The 19,635-nt window shown below is 42.2% G+C and overlaps 1 protein-coding gene and 1 non-coding gene across 2 annotated transcripts in view; one reads left to right on the top strand and one right to left on the bottom strand.

The window, feature by feature from the left end:
• Positions 1-19,635, top strand: part of LOC124597437 (nephrin-like) — a 490,606-nt gene that overhangs the window by 167,045 nt on the left and 303,926 nt on the right. The gene's annotated exons all lie outside the window — the stretch shown is intronic.
• Positions 1,673-1,747, bottom strand: Trnat-ugu. The gene has a single exon. It is a non-coding gene; the product is annotated as a tRNA-Thr (tRNA).

The raw sequence follows: 19,635 nt of genomic DNA on the forward strand, positions 1-19,635 counted from the left end.
TTAGTCCTCTGTGAGATTATAAAGTTGACCTTTTAATCAAATACGCAATACACCATATTGCCAGGAACATACATTTTTAGAGACCATTTATTGAACGATGTACATAACGAAGATCAAGGAGAAAACATAAACTACCATACATTCGTCAACCTGAAAGCTACGTGAAGAAGGGGGAGGAGATGAAGGTTTGCAAGCTGAAGAAGGTAATTTATGGTCTAAAACAGGCGTCACGCGTTTGGAATATGAAATTAGTTGTGACATTGCAAAAAATGAACCTAATGAAGTCAGAATATGATTCTTGCATTTACTTCAGAATTGAGAAACAAAATATACTCATTATAGCTGTTTATGTAGACGACTTGATAATTTTCTGTAATAGAAATAATAGGTGGAAGAAAGGATTAATAAATCAGTTTAAGATGAGAGATCTTGGTGAACTTAGTTGGTGTCTTGGCATGAGAATAAAACGAAACAGGAAACAAGGGATGATTAGTATTGATCAAAGCAAATATGCAGCAAACATACTCAAGAAATTTGGTATGGAACATTTTAATCCGGTTGCATATCCATTTGAACCTCGTTCAAGGCTGAAAAAAAGGTGAAAATAAATTGACAGATGAGGAAAATCTTGAGTTATTAGCAAGCCGTAGGATCACTATTGTATTTAGCTCAAAGCACAAGACCGGACATTGCATATGCTGTGGGGATTCTAAGCATATTAAATTCTAATTTTTGGAAAATCCACTGGGTAGCGGTCAAATGAATTATGCGATACATTAAAGGCACAGTCAATGTAGGACTAACAACTGAAATTGAAGGTTTCTGTGATGCCGAGTATGCATCAGACCTCCATCAGCGGCTATCAACGACCGGTTATATCTTCAAGTTAGCTGGGACAGCAGTTTCCTGGACTTCAAACCGACAATAAACCGTCGCTCTTTCAACTACAGAAGCTGAGTATATGGCTCTATCAGCAGCAGCGCAAGAAGCGGTATACCTTCAAGGATTGCTTTGTGAATAGTGTGTTACGCACTGTGAAAAACCAGTAAGTGTATGCTGTGATAATAGAGGTGCCATTGCACTGAGTAACAGTGGTATGCATCATACTCGAATGAAACACATTGACGTGAGGCACCACTATATTCGTGATTTAATTAAGACAGGACAATTCAGTGTGAAACTAGTAAGTACCGATAAGCAGCAAGCTGATTTTTTGACAAAGGCACTGCCTAAAGGTAAACATCAGTGGTGCTGTCAAGCTGTGGAACTTAAAGAGTTCACGAATTGACATGTCGAGAACTTGTGGGGGTGTTGGGAACATTCATATTTTACTCTTTGATGTGATATATGTATGGTAGTTTATGTTTTCTCCTTGATCTTCGTTATGTACATCGTTCAATAAATGGTCTCTAAAAATGTGTGTTCCTGGCAGTATCGTGTATTGCGTATTTGATTAAAAGGTCAACTGTATAATCTCACAGAGGACTAATTAGAGTCAATATCTAATAGCATTGTAAAATAAATTTTGCATACTGTCGAAACTTTAACATTGAACTTTGTGATCCAGAAATACGTTCTGATAACAATAAATTGGTTTGAAATGATAATTAAATAGACACCCTAGCTGCAAGCAGGCGTTGATACACTTCATTGGGGACATGTTGAAAATGTGTGCCCCGACCGGGACTCGAACCCGGGATCTCCTGCTTACATGGCAGACGCTCTATCCATCTGAGCCACCGCGGGCCATGTAAGCAGGAGATCCCGGGTTCGAGTCCCGGTCGGGGCACACATTTTCAACATGTCCCCAATGAAGTGTATCAACGCCTGCTTGCAGCTAGGATGTCTATTTAATTATCATTTCATTGTAGCAAAGCTGCATGGTCATCCACGGTAACTGTTCTTTCGGGAACAGATACTACCGTCATATATATAGTTAAATAAATTGGTTTGTTTGTAACGTAATCCTAGCTGAAACAGTCCATGTGTCTACTGTGAGGGGACAGTATGTGGAGTATATGGCAGCCTTGTCACCTCTAAACACTGGAGTACTTGTGCTGTGTGTCTCTACGAGAGCTGTGTTGCTTCGGGAGAACAATAACGTACGATCGGAGACTCCTTACAGTCACTCTTATGGAGCAGGGGATGGGACAAGTGAACGTAGAAGCGAATGTCGCTGCGAATCAAAGTGGTGTCTCTAGAATATGGAACAAGTTTCTAGCGGGAGGATCAGTTTAGGATCGTCATAGACGTACCCACGGAACAAAAACAGCAGATGTAGAGGAGCGATATCTGTGTATAACAGCAAATTGAATCCTTCAACACAATCCTACACGTCTATGGCAGCAAGTCCAGACAGCTTCAGGATTGCATATACCACCACAAACGATACGAGATAGGTTCCATGAGCACGGACTATGAGCCAAAAGCCCTCTCAAGCCTCATACTTTAAATCGGATTGCGACAGGGGCTGGCGTCGCTTGGGCACTAATACGCAGCAGTCGGACACGACGCTCTTTCCTGATGAGACCCATATCGGTATCCACCCTGACAACACTGATAGTAAATTTCCTTTGCTTTACGTCTACAGTCACAATTTTTTCTTTTGTCATCAGACTACCGGTTTCGGTCTATAATGACTATCTTCAGATATGCGGCAAAATATGAGAAAACGTAAATACACTGGCAGATTGTCTAAAGCTTAAAACAATAAAATAGACCATAATGAAAAATACTACTGACATACACGTACATCTGTGCGCTTGAAGTATAAAGTATGTTTTATAAAAACATGTCCTAATGTACTGCAGCCATAGTGGCATCGTCAAATGTTCAACACAAGCATCGTCAAATATGTATAAATAACAGCATATGCAAGAGTCATCTTGTCAGCAGCACTACTGTTCAAAACAAACTGCCGTACAGTGGCCACAAGATGTCTGTGTTGCAAGTTCACCAGATGTCGCTACTGTAGGCACACACAAATTCTTCTGTGATCAATTGAACAACGTAAAATAAAGGGGGTTTGTTAAAAAGGGTTAAGAGACAGTAATTGATATCTGGTCAAGTGACAATATTATAGATAATGGCATAAATGATGAACAGCTTTCAGAGTGGACAGAATAATATAAAAAAACTATAAAACAAACAGCTAAATAAGCCACAATGAAAGAAAACAGACTGCCGCACATTAGGACATGATTTTATAAAACAGGTATGCCTCTTCATACTTGAAGCGCACAAACGTAGCCTACATGTATGTCAGTAGTACTTTTCATCATGGTCTATTTTATTGTTTTAAGCTGTAGACAATCTGCTAGTGTATTTATGTTTTCCCATATGTTGCTGCAGATCTGAAGATAGTTATTATAGACCGAAACCAGTAGTCTGATACCAAAAAAATTTTGACCATAGACGTAAAGTAAAGGAAATTTTGTTCTATATTCGGGACGCTGTTTTATTCATGACTATGTCGCAGCTTGTAAAAATACAGATATTCTTGAGTGGAAGCAACAAGGACAAAGCTGACACCCTAACTGTATCGTAGACCGCTACCCTTATCAAGGCGGCTCAGTCATGTTTTGATGTGGGTCCTTGTATGGTCACAGGACAGCTCTCGTGTCAATATATGGGAGGGTGACTAGTGCGAAGTACCTGGCTGACAACCTTGCTCGCCTTGTGACTCCATTTGGTGAAGACACTGCGGTAGGATTCACTCTGATGGTCGACAATGCACACCCCCATCGACACAATGTTGTGGGCACCTTCCGAGTGGGGCATACAAACGGGCGGACGAAATGGCCTTCATGTTTTTCAGATCTCAACTGCATTCTGAATACTTGGGCCACGCTAATACGAGCGATTTGCAATCTTCCTGTTCCATCAGAGACCACAGGACACCACAGAGGCCGTTGTGGACGAATGGGACAATATCCTATAGGCCTAAGTGACAATTTCCTAAGAAATGGGCCTAAACACATTCAAAAGTGTCTTCGATTACCAAGAGGTCCAATTAGTTCTGTTACGCAAGATGATAGTGAGAAGAAACTGTCGTGTTCGCAGTGGATTCTTTTGCAAGGTTTTGTTTTTGTTCGTTTTTTTGTGTATATGAAGTGAAAGTGTATCTATCGTCTTTATTTTTGTTTTCTTATGACTGTGCCTGACAGAACTCATCAGCTTTGTTTCCTGTTATGTCCAGTACTGGCGTAAGAGGAAATCTACATCTAAATGGATACTCTGAAAATCACACGTAAGTGCCTGGGAGAGGGTTCATCGGATCACGTTCACAATAAATCTCTGTTATTCCAGTCTCGAACAGCGCGCGGAAAAAACGAACACCTTAGTCTTTCCGTGCGAGCTCTGATTTCCAATATTTTATTATGAAGGTCGTTCCTCCCTGCGAAGGTTGGCGTCAGCAAAATGTTTTCACATTCGGAGCAGAAAGTTGGTGATTGAAATTTCGTGAAAAGATTCCGCCACAACGAAAAGCGCCATAGTTTTAATGATGTACACCCCACATCCTGTATCACGTCATTCACAGTCCCTCTCCTATTCCACGATAATACAAAGCGTGCTGCTCTTCTTTTAACTTTCTCGATGTACTTCGTTAATCCTGTCTGGTAAGGATCCCAGACCGCACAGCAGTACTCCAGAACAGGGCGGACAAACGTAGTGCAGGCAGTCTCTTTAGTAGATCTGGTACATTCTCAAAGTGTTCTGCAAATAAAAGGCAATCTTTGCTTCGCCTTGACCACAACACAGCCAAAACCTCTCAGACAAACAGAAGCTAAACGATGTCAAAGTTAGCGTAAGGAGGGCTATGCGTGAAGCGTTCAGTGAATTCGAAAGTAAAATTCTATGTACCGACTTGACAGAAAATCCTAGGAAGTTCTGGTCTTACGTTAAATCAGTAAGTGGCTCGAAACAGCATATCCAGACACTCCGGGATGATGATGGCATTGAAACAGAGGATGACACGCGTAAAGCTGAAATACTAAACACCTTTTTCCAAAGCTGTTTCACAGAGGAAGAGCGCACTGCAGTTCCTTCTCTAAATCCTCGCACAAACGAATAAATGGCTGACATCGAAATAAGTGTCCAAGGAATAGAAAAGCAACTGGAATCACTCAACAGAGGAAAGTCTACTGGACCTGACGGGATACCAATTCGATTCTACACAGAGTACGCGAAAGAACTTGCCCGCCTTCTAACAGCCGTGTACCACGAGTCTCTAGAGGAACGGAAGGTTCCAAATGATTGGAAAAGAGCACAGGTAGTCCCAGTCTTGAAGAAGGGTCATCGAGCAGATGCGCAAAACTATAGAACTATATCTCTGACATAGATCTGTTGTAGAATTTTAGAACATGTATTTTGCTCGCGTATCATGTCGTTTTTGGAAACCCAGAATCTACACTGTAGGAGTCAACATAAATTACGGAAAAGAGCGATCGTGTGAGACCCAACTCGCTTTATTTGTTCATGAGACCCAGAAAATGTTAGATACAGGCTCCCAGGTAGATGCTATTTTCCTTGACTTCCTGTAGGCTTTCGATACGGTTCCGCACTGTCGCCTGATAAACAAAGTAAGAGCCTACGGAATATCAGGCCAGCTGTGTGGCTGGATTGAAGAGTTTTTAGCAAACAGAACACAGCATGATGTTATCAATGGAGAGACGTCTACAGACGTTAAAGTAACCTCTGGCGTGCCACAGGGGAGTGTTATAGGACCATTGCTTTTCACAATATATATAAATGACCTAGTAGATAGTGTCGGAAGTTCCATGCGGCTTTTCGCGGATGATGCTGTAGTATACAGAGAAGTTGCAGCATTAGAAAATTGTAGCGAAATGCAGGAAGATCTGCAGCGGATAGGCACTTGGTGTAGGGAGTGGCAACTGTCCCTTAACATAGACAAACGTAATGTATTGCGAATACATAGAAAGAAGGATCCTTTATTGTATGATTATATGATAGCGGAACAAACACTGGTAGCAGTTACTTCTGTAAAACATCTGGGAGTATGCGTACGGAACGATTTGAAGTGGAATGATCATATAAAATTAATTGTTGGTAAGGCGGTTGCCAGGTTGAGATTCATTGGGAGAGTCCTTAGAAAATGTAGTCCATCAACAAAGGAGGTGGCTTACAAAACACTCGTTCGACCAATTCTTGAGTATTGCTCATCAGTGTGGGATCCGTACCAGATCAGGTTGACGGAGGAGATAGAGAAGATCCAAAGAAGAGCGGCGCGTATCGTCACAGGGTTATTTGGTAACCGTGATAGCGTTACGGAGATGTTTAGCAGACTCAAGTGGCAGACTCTGCAAGAGAGGCGCTCTGCATCGCGGTGTAGCTTGCTCGCCAGGTTTCGAGAGGGTGCTTTTCTGGATGAGGTATCCAATATATATCTTCCCCCTACTTATACTTCCCGAGGAGATCACGGATGTAAAATTAGAGAGATTCGAGCGCGCAAGGAGGCTTTCAGACAGTTGTTCTTCCCGCGAACCATACGCGACTGGAACAGGAAAGGGAGGTAATGACAGTGGCACGTAAAGTGCCCTCCGCCACACACCGTTGGGTGGCTTCCGGAGTATAAATGTAGATGTAGAACATTTTCTATGTGTACTTTCCCATTTCAGTTGTTCCTAATTGTAATTCCTAGATATTTTGTTGAATTTACGGTCTTTAGATTTGATCGTGTAACCGAAGTTTAACTGATTCTTTTTAGCACTCATGTGGATGACCTCACACTTTTCGTTATTTAGGGTCAATTGCCAATCTTCACACCACACAGATATATTTCCTAAATCATTTTCCAATTTGTTTTGATCTTCTGATGACTTCAATAGACAATAAACGACAACATCATCTGCAAACAACCTAAGAAGGGTGTTCAGATTGTCTCCTAAATCGTTCATATACGAGGGTGAGTCAAATCAAAACCTCAATTTTTTTAAAAAATATTACTTATTGTGCAGAAGTGGTACAAAGCTGTATCACTTTTCAACATAATCTCCCCCACACTCAATGCAAGTCCTGCAGCGCTTACAAAGTGCATAAATTCCTTTAGAAAAAAGTTCTTTTGGTAGTCCGCGCAACTACTCATGCACCGCGTGGCGTACCTCTTCATCTTCATTCTTCATGCTGCAATGTCATTCAGTGTCACACGGCGGTTTTCCTTCACTATGGCTTCAACTGCTGCAATGTTCTGTGCAGTCACAACCCGTTGTGCCTGACCTGGACGGGGAGCATCTTCAACTGAAGTCACACCATTTGCGAACTTCCTACTCCACTCGCAGACTTGCTGCTGTGACAAACATGCATCACCGTACTGAACCTTCATTCGTCAATGAATTTCAATAGGTTTGGCACCTTCACGACGCAAAAACCGAATAACAGAACGCTGTTCTTTCCTGGTGCAAGTCGCAAGTGGGGCGGCCATCTTTATACTGATACTGCGACGGTATGTGTGCATCTGCACTATGCTGCCACCTACAGACCATTCTGCACGCTGTTTGTAACACGCTTAACCAAGTTACAGGATGACGGCGCGATATTTCGATTTGTTATTACAAATTTAAGGTTTTCGTTTGACTCACCCTCGTAGTTAATGAAGAGCAGGGGAACTATACTACTACGTTGGGGAACACCATAAATCACTTCTGTTTTACTTGATGATTTTCCGTCAATTACTCGAATTGTGACCTCTCTGACAGGCAATCACGAATCCAGTAGCATAAGAGAGGCGATATTATATAAGTTGGATTGTAGCCATGTATGGAAGTGAAACATGGACGATAAATAGTTTGGAAAAGAAGAGAATAGAAGCTTTCGAAATGTTGTGCTACAGAAAAATGCTGGAGATTAGATGGGTAGATCACATAACTAATGAGGAGGTGCTGAATAGAACCAGGGAGAAGAGAAATTTTTGGCACACCTTGACTAGAAGAAGGGATCGGTTTGTAGGACATGTTCTGAGGCATCAAGGGATCACGAATTTAGTATTGGAGGGCAGCGTGGAGGGTAAAAATCGTAGAGGGATACCAAGAGATGACTACACTAAACATATTGAGAAGGATGTAGGTTGCAGTAGGTACTGGGAGATGAAGAAGCTTGCACAGGATAGAGTAGCATGGAGAGCTGCATCAAACCAGTCTCAGGACTGAAGAACACAACAACAACAATTCTATAAGTACGCAGTTTTACTACAAGCCGCTTGCATGGTACAGTGTCAAAAGCCTTCTGGAAATCTAGAAATACGGAATCAATTTGAAATCGCTAGTCAATAGTATTGCATTTCACAAGAGCGATGTTTTCTAATTCCGTGTTGACTGTATGTCAATAGACCATTCTCTTCGAGTAATTTATAATGATCAAACACCTCATATGTTCCAAAATCGTGCTGCATATCGACGTTAATGATATGGGCCTGTAATTTAGTGGATAACTCCTAGTACATTTCTTGAATAGGGTCGGCCGCTGCGGCTGAGCTGTTCTAGGCGCTTCAGTCAGGAACCGCCCGACCGCTACGTTCGCAGGTTCGAATCCCGCCTTGGGCATAGATGTGTGTGATGTCCTTAGGTTAGGTTTAAGCAGTTCTAAGTCTAGGGGACTGATGAGCTCAGATGTTAAGTCCCATAGTGCTCAGAGCCATTTGAACCATTTCTTGAATATTGGCGTGACTTGTGCAATTTTCGAGACTTTGGGTACGGGTCGTTCCTGGAGCGAACAGTTGTTATTTCTACAGTGTGCGGGAGGTACACGGTACATTTGTCAGTTTCTTTAGCTCTCTTAAAGAATTTAATTGTTTATTGGATTTGAAATTGCTTTGCTGTCCGGCTAACCAGAGGAGAACCGCACTATAAGGGTGAATTTCTTCCGGGCCTAGAAGTGGCCAGGTAATACGAGAGCACGAAATCGCGATTTCCATCTCGCGCACGAGTGCGCTGCGTATCAGTATTAAGGGCGCCCCGTAAGCGCAGGGCGCGAGCTGAATGCTAAAGTAGCCAGCCGCAGGGCAGCACGCACTGTGGAGCAGGAGCACGAAGGCGGCCTCAGCTCTGCACCTCAGCGCGAAGGAGTCTCAGAGAGCTCACAATACCGGCCTCTAGCGCCTCCTCCCAACGCTTTTAAAAATAACCAAAAAATGTTGGATAAAGAATCAGAAGTATCCCATAAAAATTCTTCCAATCCATCTGTGGCATGAATCAGCAAACCAGTGTTTAATAGTATTGGTTGAAAACAGTCTTGGTTGCAATTTTAGTTTTTTTATTTATCAACTACGCGTTTCACCTTATTTAGGCATCTTCAGGCTAATCTACATAGTTAACAGAGGACAAATACATCTATTTAAGGATCGCGATCGCGTTGTGCAGACTTGGATAACCTAAAAGCATGTATAAAATACTGAAAGAACAAATACCTTAGTTTGGTATTTCTTAGAACGATCCTCTAGACAGTGTAGCTAATGGGCATCGTCGAACACATCAGGCCAACATCGCCTTCGTTAACCTCAGTAAATACTAGAGATATAAAATAGTAAAAACGGATTTAGATCTACATTCTACATCTATACTCCGCAAGCCACCCAATGATGTGTGGCGGAGGGCGCTTTACGTGCCACTGTCATTACCTCCCTTCCCCGTTCCAGTCGCGTATGGTTCGCGGGAAGAACGACTGCCGGAAAGCCTCCGTGCGCGCTCGAATCTCTCTAATTTTACATTCGTGATCTCCTCGGGAAGTATAAGTAGGGGTAAGCAATATATTCGATACCTCATCCAGAAACGTACCCTCTCGAAACCTGGAAAGCAAGCAGCTACACCGCGATGCAGAGCTCATCTGTTGCAGACTCTGCCACTTGAGTTTGTTAAACATCTCCGTAACGCTATCACGCTTACCAAATAACCCTGTGACGAAACGCGCCGCTCTTCTTTGCATCTTCTCTATCTCCTCTGTCGACCCGACATGGTACGGATCCCACACTGATGAGCAATACCCAAGTATAGGTCGAACGAGTGTTTTGTAAGCCACCTCCTTTGTTGATGGACTACATTTTCTAAGGACTATCCCAATGGATCTCAACCTGGCACCTGCCTTACCAACAATTAATTTTATATGATCATTCCACTTCAAATCGTTCCGCACGCATACACCCAGATATTTTACAGAAGTAACTGCTACCAGTGTTTGTTCCGCTATCATATAACCATACAATAAAGGATCCCTCTTTCAATGTATTCGTAGTACAATACATTTGTCTACGTTAAGGGTAAGTTGCCACTCCCTGCACCAGGTGCCTATCCGCTGCAGATCTTCCTGCATTTCGCTGCAATTTTCTCATGCTGCAACTTCTATGTATACTACAGCATCATCCGCGAAAAGCCGCATGGAACTTCCGACACTATCGAGTGTAGTGCAACACTCGTGGCGAGAGTACAGCTTGTTCTGCTAAATTTAAGAAGACGCTTTGTTATCAATAATACAAGCAATCTGACTACGAGGAAAATATGAAATATAAATAACTGCCAAAAATACCCTGCCTGAAATGTATGTCAGTGTTGAAATGCTGGCTGTATTATACATAAATTGTAAATGGACTACCATACTCGTTTGCGGAATGAATGAAGGATATGCTGCTGCTATCTTCAAACTAATGCGACTGCCGCTGCTATGCTAGTAAATAAATAAAAATTCAAATTACTAGCAACGCGATGTGCAATCCGTATTTTAAACTATAGAGACGTCTACAAATCTTCTGTGCTAATAAACCTCATTACTGCAATAATCATTGTCAGTTATAGTTCTGTCACTGAGAAACTCAGGAAAGCATGAGAAACTTGAAATGAAGAGACGAATGCTGACTGATGGGAAACCAATAACGTAATTGTATTAACAAAACTTTACATCATTAAGACAAAATATTTTAGCACTAGAAATATTAAAAAACCACTTTAAATTAGTAATGGAAAAACCTGAACCAGTTATCCTTACTTGCTTACAAACACGCATGCTGCCCGTCTTTGAAAAAAAATCAGTGAATCACATATAGTTACGTTATGATAAAAATCTCCAATTCTAAATCCCTGATCAAATTAATTAGTACACTTGGATGTCTTGGCATAAGCGCTATTACAGTAACTTTTGAAGTTTTCTGAAAGAATTTACAAAATATCTCTGCATTAATGGAAAATGATGTAAGAAAATTCTTTCCGGCACACAGCACGGCCAAAACAGATCTTACTCCATTACAAGATACAACTCCTCTCTCTCTCTCTCTCTCTCTCTCTCTCTCTCTCTCTCTCCAACACAGGACTCCATTCGCAAGCAAAGGTTCTACTGTCTCTCACAGGGCAACCTCTTTGGCAGTCCGCCCCCGGTAGCTGAGTGGACCGGCACAGTAGCTCAGCCTGTTCGGTCAGAGGGTTAACTGCCCTCTGTAATAAAAAAAAATTGAGTTAATGGATCAACGACGAACTAAAACGGGTGTCTTGCGACGTCCGCTCCGAGCAGATACAACGAACGCAAACAAACAAAATGAGATTAAGAAAAAAAACGTGGCCAGTGCGACAGAATGTCAGTCCTAAGGGCCCGGGTTCGATTTGCGGTATGGTCGGAGATTTTTCTCCTCTCAGGGACTGGGCATTGTGTATTCCTAATCATCATCATTTCATCCCCATTGACGCGCAAGTCGCCGAAGTGGCGTCAAATCGAAAGACTTGCACCCAGTCTACCCGACGGGAGGCCCTAGTCACACATTTACCTATTTGGCAGACATGTTGCCCGCTATTACTCCAATGCTATTGAATCTTTACTTTTCTGCGTGGCATCCAAAATATTACCAAAATTACAATTTTCTCTATAAAACAAAACCCTTACGCTATGGATCTGTGTGTCCGACGCTAATGAGTTCCGAGTGTTATTAATCAGAGTCGTCGAGTCAGCTTCATAGTACTGTTGTCAGGCTGTTCCTGATGTGCTTCTTAGAAGTGTGCACTGGACTACTGTACAATACAGCAGAGTTCCGAGTGTTATTAATCAGAGTCGTCGAGTCAGCTTCATAGTACTGTTGTCAGGCTGTTCCTGATGTGCTTCTTAGAAGTGTGCACTGGACTACTGTACAATACAGCAGAGTTCCGAGTGTTATTAATCAGAGTCGTCGAGTCAGCTTCATAGTACTGTTGTCAGGCTGTTCCTGATGTGCTTCTTAGAAGTGTGCACTGGACTACTGTACAATACAGCAGAGTTCCGAGTGTTATTAATCAGAGTCGTCGAGTCAGCTTCATAGTACTGTTGTCAGGCTGTTCCTGATGTGCTTCTTAGAAGTGTGCACTGGACTACTGTACAATACAGCAGAGTTCCGAGTGTTATTAATCAGAGTCGTCGAGTCAGCTTCATAGTACTGTTGTCAGGCTGTTCCTGATGTGCTTCTTAGAAGTGTGCACTGGACTACTGCACAATACAGCAGAGTTCCGAGTGTTATTAATCAGAGTCGTCGAGTCAGCTTCATAGTACTGTTGTCAGGCTGTTCCTGATGTGCTTCTTAGAAGTGTGCACTGGACTACTGCACAATACAGCAGAGTTCCGAGTGTTATTAATCAGAGTCGTCGAGTCAGCTTCATAGTACTGTTGTCAGGCTGTTCCTGATGTGCTTCTTAGAAGTGTGCACTGGACTACTGTACAATACAGCAGAGTTCCGAGTGTTATTAATCAGAGTCGTCGAGTCAGCTTCATAGTACTGTTGTCAGGCTGTTCCTGATGTGCTTCTTAGAAGTGTGCACTGGACTACTGCACAATACAGCAGAGTTCCGAGTGTTATTAATCAGAGTCGTCGAGTCAGCTTCATAGTACTGTTGTCAGGCTGTTCCTGATGTGCTTCTTAGAAGTGTGCACTGGACTACTGTACAATACAGCAGAGTTCCGAGTGTTATTAATCAGAGTCGTCGAGTCAGCTTCATAGTACTGTTGTCAGGCTGTTCCTGATGTGCTTCTTAGAAGTGTGCACTGGACTACTGCACAATACAGCAGAGTTCCGAGTGTTATTAATCAGAGTCGTCGAGTCAGCTTCATAGTACTGTTGTCAGGCTGTTCCTGATGTGCTTCTTAGAAGTGTGCACTGGACTACTGTACAATACAGCAGAGTTCCGAGTGTTATTAATCAGAGTCGTCGAGTCAGCTTCATAGTACTGTTGTCAGGCTGTTACTGATGTGCTTCTTAGAAGTGTGCACTGGACTACTGTACAATACAGCAGAGCTCCGAGTGTTATTAATCAGAGTCGTCGAGTCAGCTTCATAGTACTGTTGTCAGGCTGTTCCTGATGTGCTTCTTAGAAGTGTGCACTGGACTACTGTACAATACAGCAGAGTTCCGAGTGTTATTAATCAGAGTCGTCGAGTCAGCTTCATAGTACTGTTGTCAGGCTGTTCCTGATGTGCTTCTTAGAAGTGTGCACTGGACTACTGTACAATACAGCAGAGTTCCGAGTGTTATTAATCAGAGTCGTCGAGTCAGCTTCATAGTACTGTTGTCAGGCTGTTCCTGATGTGCTTCTTAGAAGTGTGCACTGGACTACTGCACAATACAGCAGAGTTCCGAGTGTTATTAATCAGAGTCGTCGAGTCAGCTTCATAGTACTGTTGTCAGGCTGTTCCTGATGTGCTTCTTAGAAGTGTGCACTGGACTACTGCACAATACAGCAGAGTTCCGAGTGTTATTAATCAGAGTCGTCGAGTCAGCTTCGTAGTACTGTTGTCAGGCTGTTCCTGATGTGCTTCTTAGAAGTGTGCACTGGACTACTGTACAATACAGCAGAGTTCCGAGTGTTGTTAATCAGAGTCGTCGAGTCAGCTTCATAGTACTGTTGTCAGGCTGTTCCTGATGTGCTTCTTAGAAGTGTGCACTGGACTATTGTATAATACAGCACTGTCTTCAAGGTTTTCGTTATAAGTGAAACTGAACTCTGTACCTGTTGAGCCGCAGCAGTGGCGCGGACTTGTTAGACCATCGTTACCTCGCAGCACCGTTGTTATTTCGTAGCTGCCCACTTGAAACAATTCGGCTGCGAAACAATTTTGCTGCGGAAGTATCAAACAGAAACACGCAGTGCCAGACGTGGGGCGATTAACGAAACTTAAGCTGCTCTTTAATTAATACAGCGCTTGCGCTTTACTTGTGTTCATTGTGTACTTCGATTTCTCTCCTTAGGTGGCACGACATCTACATCTACATAGATGCTCTGCAAGTCGCCGTATGGTGCGTGGCGGAGGGTACCCTGTACCACTGCTAGTCATTTCTTATCCTGCTCTACTGGCAAATAGAGCGAGGGAAAAACGACTGTCTGTGTGCTTCCGTATAAGCCCTAATTTCTCCTATGTAATCTTCTTGGTCCTTACGCGCAATGTATCTTGGCGGCAGTAGAATCGAACTGCAGTTAGCTTCAAATGCAGATTCTCTAACTTTTCTCATTAGTGTTTACCGAAAAGAATGTCGCCTTCCCTCTAGCGATTCTCATTCGAGTTCCCGTAGCATCTCCGTAACACTTACATGTTGCTCGAACCTACCGGTAACTAGTCTATTAGCCCGCCTCTGAATTACTTCGACGTCTTCCTTCAATCCGACTTGTTACGGATCCCAAACACTCGAGCATTACTCAAGAATAGGTCACATCAGCGTTCGACATGCGGTCTCCATTACAAGTGAACCACTCTTTTCTAAAATTCTCCCAATAAAACGAAGTCGATCATTCGCCTTCTCTACCACAGTTTTCACATGGTAGTTGCACCTCATAATGCTTTGCAATGTTATGCCCACATATTTAAACGACTTGACTGTGTCAAACAGGGAACTAGTAAAACTGTATTCGAACATTATAGGTTTGATCTTCCTACTCATGCGCATTACCTTACATTTTTCCACATTTAGGGATAGATGCCATTCATCACACCAACTGGAAATTTATATGCTTATATGGATATGGCGTTTGTTCTTTCGGACATGTCCGAAAGAACAAACATCATATCCATATAAGTATATAGTTCTGGCGATACCTGCCATGACCTTCTTCTTCTGTGCGGATGCACACATATTCCCCGAACACTTACGGAACTTGGTAAGAATGTCTTCCACAGGTAATTAGTGTGTTGGGGTGGGATACTATGAATGTAGTGTGTGGATATACAAGGTGATAATGTGGGTCTCATGGGAGGCGTGCGCGAGATAGTCCCTGCAGTCGATGGCTCAGATGGACGGCCGGCACGGTAACAGCGTGTTCGGTGAGAGGGTTAGCTGCCCTCTGTAGTAAAAAAAAAAAAAAAAAAAAAAAAAAAAAAAAAAAAAAAAAACAGAGTTAATGCATCAACAACGAACTGAAACGGGTGTCTTGCGACGTCCGCCACGAGCAGATGCAACGAACGAAAACGAACAAAATGAGATTTTAAAAAAAAGATGGATAGAGCATCTGCCATGTGAGCAGGGGATCCCCGGTTCGAGTTCCGGTAGGGGCACACATTGTCACCTGTACCCATTGATATATATCAACGCCCGTCAGCAACTGAAGGTATTAAATTAATTCTAACTGGAAATTTTGTTAATAACATTACCATCAGTTACTGTAGTAGTAGAGTCTATGTGATCGCCGTAAGCTTATTGACACCAGTGCTTACTAATTTAAGTTATATATTACAGCACTGAAGATGGTCACTAAGTGACCGAAAATCGATTTTGCGATAATAAACAAAAATATACGACCAAGGCTGTCTCTCCTTCCAAGTATACCCATTATCTGGTCGTAGTGCACAGGACACTATGGAGTCGCCAATCAATACTGTAGTAGTGTTTGAAACTATAGAAGTAGTAGCTACATCTTCTGTATTACAGTCTTATCCAAATTCTGAATCTTCTGCATTAGATTAGATTTACTTTCATTCCAACTGGTCCGTAGTGAGCAGGTCCTCCAGGATGCACAACATGTCAGAAAAACAATAATATATGACAAATATTTGCAACTCAAACAAATAAGCTAATGTACCTTGTAAGTAGCCTGTTTATGTATTTGTATGTTGGCAGCGCGGTAGACTGCATTAATAACTCTGACAGCGCTATGCGCCCTCTGTAAGAGGCTTTGTGGCTCGTCGGACTAGCAGTTAGAGGTGAATAGCTAGGAGTGATCGAAGTGGTAAGTTAATAGCCAGCAGTGATGGCAATTGGAAGTTAATAGACAGCAGTGATAGCAGTTGGAGGTTAATAGACAGCAGTGATGAAGGTTGGATGTTAATATTTGGCAGTGGTGGAGGTTAGAGGTCTGAAGTGTTAGCGCAAGCGGACGATCTGGACGTGTGTCCGTCATGGAAATATAATTTTTGGAACTGGATGACACGAACGATTATATATTTTTTTTGAACTGGATGTCACATTATTATGGTAACATTTACTTAATACAATCTACAACAAAATCTTGCCCTGTCAAGGTCCACGCGGCTCCCCTCGTCGGAGGTTCGGGTCCTCCCTCGGGTATGGATGTGTGTGTGTTGTCCTTAGCGTAAGTTAGTATAAGTTACATTAAGCAGTGCGTAAGCTTAGGGGCCGATGACCTCAGCAGTTTGGTCCCATAAGACCTTACTACAAATTTCCAAAATCTTTCCTTCGCTAACCACATGCCTGTTAGCAGTTAGAGCCTACAGTAGTTAGAATATTTTATTTAACTGGCTATATTGGTCCTTACTGTACTGCTGTAGTTCGTGCAATGAAAATTTTCTTTGGTGTAAGTGACTTACGAAATGTATGGGTATTGTTAGGATTTCTTCTAATTCAGGGCCATTCTTTTGTGTTAATTATTTGTGCAGTCAGATTGGGTTATCGTTGTATATTGTGTGTCATAAATGAATAGTATAACTTTGAGCTGAATTTGTCAGGGAAAATTCTGTAGGTCTGTTGAAATGATAAAAATACAGAAAAGTGATAGTATGTTCAATTTCACTCACAAATTTAAGCAGGTTCCACTCCTGAACCTTTCACGCAGCAGTTTCAGAATTAAATAACGTAGAAGTTTCACCTTCCCAGTTATTGCAATTTAAGTAAAACTATAATACAGAAGTTTAAACCTTCCACAGATTCCAAGTGGAATGATCGTCTTTTTTTTTTTCTTTTTTTTCGTCTGTTGTCTCTTCCCAGCGTTTCATTACATGATCAGGCAGAATTTCATCTGCCATTGAACTATGTCACTTCTACGAAGTCATTATTCTTATACATCTAAAAAAAATTTCACGTGTGTGATTATGATCCATATAACTATCGAAACCAGCCAAAAATAAGTAAACAATATGCCTCTTACGTGCAAATGTGTGCATAAACTCTTTTTGTCATGTTGCAACTTATCGGTAATAATCCTACATGTGCACTGTGAGAGGAAGTAATTTACATTACGTCAATGGATAACATTTCTGAGATAATTTCTGAAATAATATCATTTGCAGTGCCCATTCTTCATCAGAAAAAGCATTTCACAGTACGTAATAAGTAAAACTGGATGTAACTAGAAACTGAATTCACGATAAGCTATTTGCTTGCATCTGCGGTGCGGAAGAAGACTAGCTGCAACTATGTTTACAAACGATTCTCTTACGATTTTATACTTTACAATGTAGAGAATGTTACTGTGAGTTGAACTTACGGTCGTTTACATTAGAAGAGTAAATCCACAGGAGACAAACGACAACAAAACACAAAACCAGCTCTAGAGAAGAATACATCAAAGACCACCGGTTAGTATTCATATCGTCACTCACTGTGTCCAGTGGCACAGGTATGTTACATCTCATAAAACATCGTATGTACTTTGTAAACACTGAAAAAAACAACGATGGCATGTAGAGTCTGTAGATCCAGCTGATAATTGATGGAGGTTAAAATCTCTGAAACGCGAAGTGTAAATATACGAATTGTGACAGGTAACACTGAACTTGATGCTTAAATTGATATCAATTACAATCAAAGTAAAGCCAAACCTAAAATGTTCGCATTTAAAGTAAAATTTTTATGTCATAAAAGTTGACCCCGATGTAATGTAACAGACACCTCTGGCTACAACACAAAATTCCTTGAAAGTAGCTGTCACTTTATAACACTACCGGTTCTTTCTTACTAAATTAGCAATACAACGATAATGTTACTGCTGTGAAAGGATTTCGAAATGATCGTGACTGTGCTTAACAGGTAAGGTATCGGACTGAATTTCGTTCCGCGTGAAGATTACTATCGAAAGAAAGCATAACAGAACAAACAGCACGCGACCTAATGTTCTTTTAGTTAGAACTAAACTGCATTTACGTGAAACTTCAGCCTACTCTTCATCATTACTATGTTATGATCTGGGACTATATCTGCTGCTGCGTACCCCTTACAATCCAGTATCTGATTTCGGAACCTCTGTTTGACCATGTTGTAATCCAACTGCAATCTTCCCGTATCATTCGGCCTTTTCCAAGTACGCCTCCCCCTCTTGTGATTCTTGAACAGAATATTCGCTAGTACTAACTGAAACTTGTTACAAAAATCAATTAATCTTTCTCCTCTCTCATTCCTTGTTCCAAGCCCATATTGTCCTGCAACTTTTTCTTCTACTCCTTCCACTACAACTGCATTCCAGTCTCCCATGACTATTAGATTTTCATCCCCCTTTACATACTGTATTACCCTTTCAATATCCTCATACACTTTCTCTCTCTCTTCATCTTCAGCCTGCGACGTCAGCATGTATACCTGAACTATAGTTGTCGGTGTCGATTTGCTGTCGATTCTGATAAGAACAACCCTGTTACTGAGCTGTTCACAGTAACACACTCGGTCCTACCTTCCTAATCATAACGAATCCTACTCCCGTTATTCCATTTTCTGCTGCTGTTGATATTACCCTATACCCATCTGACCAGAAATCCTTGTCTTCTTTCCACTTCACTTCACTGACCTCTTCTACACTACTGGCCATTAAAATTGCTACACCAAGAAGAAATGTAGATGATAAACAGGTACTCATTGGACAAATATACCCAGAACAACAACCTCTGGCCGTAATAGCGGCCTTGATACGCCTGGGCATTGAGTCAAACAGAGCTTGGATGGCGTGTACAGTTACAGCTGCCCATGCAGCTTCAACAGGATACCACAGTTCATCAAGAGTAGTGACTGGCGTATTGTGACGAGCCAGTTGATCGGCCACCATTGACCAAACGTTTTAAACTGTTGAGAGATCTGGAGAATGTGTTGGTCAGAGCAGCAGTCGAACATTTTCTGTATCCAGAAAGGTCCGTGCAGGAGCTGCAGAATGCGGTCTTGCATTATCCTGCTGAATTGTAGAGATTCGCAGGGATCGAGGGGTTATGGAGCCCCTCAGGAAAATAGCGGGTAGGTCGGGGAAGAATGCCAGTGTGCACTCGGTGTGCTTGCCGGGGGGTCTCGTCCGTAATGTGGAGGAGGCCCTTCCGGCAGCTATTGAACGCACTGGGTGTGACCGGCTGCAGATAGTAGCACATGTCGGAACGAATGACGCCTGCCGCTTGGGTTCTGAGGCCATCCTTGGTTCCTTCCGGCGGCTGGCTGATTTGGTGAAGACAACCAGCATCGCACGCGGAGTGCAAGCTGAGCTT

Source organism: Schistocerca americana, chromosome 1 (assembly GCF_021461395.2).
Source record: "Schistocerca americana isolate TAMUIC-IGC-003095 chromosome 1, iqSchAmer2.1, whole genome shotgun sequence".
Lineage (NCBI taxonomy): Eukaryota > Metazoa > Arthropoda > Insecta > Orthoptera > Acrididae > Schistocerca > Schistocerca americana.